Source organism: Filicampus tigris, unplaced genomic scaffold (genome assembly GCF_054856515.1).
Source record: "Filicampus tigris isolate MCC_2025a unplaced genomic scaffold, RoL_Ftig_1.0 HiC_scaffold_49, whole genome shotgun sequence".
In the NCBI taxonomy this organism is placed as follows: domain Eukaryota; kingdom Metazoa; phylum Chordata; class Actinopteri; order Syngnathiformes; family Syngnathidae; genus Filicampus; species Filicampus tigris.
In genome coordinates this window covers 5001-7500 of record NW_028233430.1, presented here as the reverse complement: position 1 = coordinate 7500, position 2500 = coordinate 5001, and positions in this window count along the sequence as shown.

The window sequence follows — 2500 nt, the reverse complement described above, 5'->3', positions numbered from 1 at the left end:
GGTTGACATAGAAAATAATCCAACACGCGGAGCTCCAGGCGGGGGGGCCCTCGCCCGGCCCGCGGAGTCCGATTGAACACCCCCCAGGTCGGGCAGGCTCGCTCTGTTGAGCGCATGGAGGTTGACATAGAAAATAATCCAACACGTGGAGCTCCAGGCGGGGGGGCCCTCGCCCGGCCCGCGGAGTCCGATTGAACACCCCCCAGGTCGGGCAGGCTCGCTCTGTTGAGCGCATGGAGGTTGACATAGAAAATAATCCAACACGTGGAGCTCCAGGCGGGGGGGCCCTCGCCCGGCCCGCGGAGTCCGATTGAACACCCCCCAGGTCGGGCAGGCTCGCTCTGTTGAGCGCATGGAGGTTGACATAGAAAATAATCCAACACGTGGAGCTCCAGGCGGGGGGGCCCTCGCCCGGCCCGCGGAGTCCGATTGAACACCCCCCAGGTCGGGCAGGCTCGCTCTGTTGAGCGCATGGAGGTTGACATAGAAAATAATCCAACACGTGGAGCTCCAGGCGGGGGGGCCCTCTCCCCCCCCGGTGAGTCCGCTCACAGTGCCCCTATGTCGGGCAGGCTCATTGCAATGTGCGCATGGAGGTTGACTTAGAAAATATTTGAGAGTGACATGAGCTCCAGGCAGACACCGACTCATCGCCCGTGGGGTGTCCGACGAGCCCTCACCAATCTTGGATTAATGTTTGGCGAGGCTCCCCTGATCAGCTCTGGAGGTGGCAAGTTCTGAAAAAGTGGTTTCTGAAAATGTGCCCCTTGTATTTTGTGAAACCAGGGGTAACCTAGCGAGTAGGCAAACTCATCCCCTGACTGGGGGGATCAACTTTTACCTACTACAGCGCCCCTAATGGCCAAAAGTGGTACTGCTCCCCCTGGTAGCCTAACCCATTGAAATGAATGGGAAAAATTAATTTAGGCTACCAGGGCTTTGGGCTACCAGGGCTTTGGGCTACCAGGGCTTTGGGCTACCAGGGCTTTTTGCTACCAGGGCTGTGGGCTACCAGGGCTTTGGGCTACCAGGGCTGAGGGCTACCAGGGCTATTATAGGCGGCCACCACTGCACTAGTGGCAGCCCGGGGAAGGTGCCTGTTGCTCGGATATGCTTTTACGCACGTCGGCCTCTGCGCCCTGGAGCTTTTTTATGCTACCAGGGCTATTATAGGCGGCCACCACTGCACTAGTGGCAGCCCGGGGAAGGTGCCTGTTGCTCGGATATGCTTTTACGCACGTCGGCCTCTGCGCCCTGGAGCTTTTTTATGCTACCAGGGCTATTATAGGCGGCCACCACTGCACTAGTGGCAGCCCGGGGAAGGTGCCTGTTGCTCGGATATGCTTTTACGCACGTCGGCCTCTGCGCCCTGGAGCTTTTTTATGCTACCAGGGCTATTATAGGCGGCCACCACTGCACTAGTGGCAGCCCGGGGAAGGTGCCTGTTGCTCGGATATGCTTTTACGCACGTCGGCCTCTGCGCCCTGGAGCTTTTTTATGCTACCAGGGCTATTATAGGCGGCCACCACTGCACTAGTGGCAGCCCGGGGAAGGTGCCTGTTGCTCGGATATGCTTTTACGCACGTCGGCCTCTGCGCCCTGGAGCTTTTTTATGCTACCAGGGCTATTATAGGCGGCCACCACTGCACTAGTGGCAGCCCGGGGAAGGTGCCTGTTGCTCGGATATGCTTTTACGCACGTCGGCCTCTGCGCCCTGGAGCTTTTTTATGCTACCAGGGCTATTATAGGCGGCCACCACTGCACTAGTGGCAGCCCGGGGAAGGTGCCTGTTGCTCGGATATGCTTTTACGCACGTCGGCCTCTGCGCCCTGGAGCTTTTTTATGCCACCAGGGCTATGTTAGGCGGCCACCACTGCACTAGTGGAAGCCCGGGGAAGGTGCCTGTTGCTCGGATATGCTTTTACGCACGTCGGCCTCTGCGCCCTGGAGCTTTTTTATGCCACCAGGGCTATTATAGGCGGCCACCACTGCACTAGTGGAAGCCCGGGGAAGGTGCCTGTTGCTCGGATATGATTTTACGCACGTCGGCCTCTGCGCCCTGGAGCTTTTTTATGCCACCAGGGCTATGTTAGGCGGCCACCACTGCACTAGTGGAAGCCCGGGGAAGGTGCCTGTTGCTCGGATATGCTTTTACGCACGTCGGCCTCTGCGCCCTGGAGCTTTTTTATGCCACCAGGGCTATGTTAGGCGGCCACCACTGCACTAGTGGAAGCCCGGGGAAGGTGCCTGTTGCTCGGATATGCTTTTACGCACGTCGGCCTCTGCGCCCTGGAGCTTTTTTATGCCACCAGGGCTATTATAGGCGGCCACCACTGCACTAGTGGAAGCCCGGGGAAGGTGCCTTTTGCTCGGATATGCTTTTACGCACGTCGGCCTCTGCGCCCTGGAGCTTTTTGATGCCACCAGGGCTATTATAGGCGGCCACCACTGCACTAGTGGCGGCCCGGGGAAGGTGCCTTTTGCTCGGATATGCTTTTAC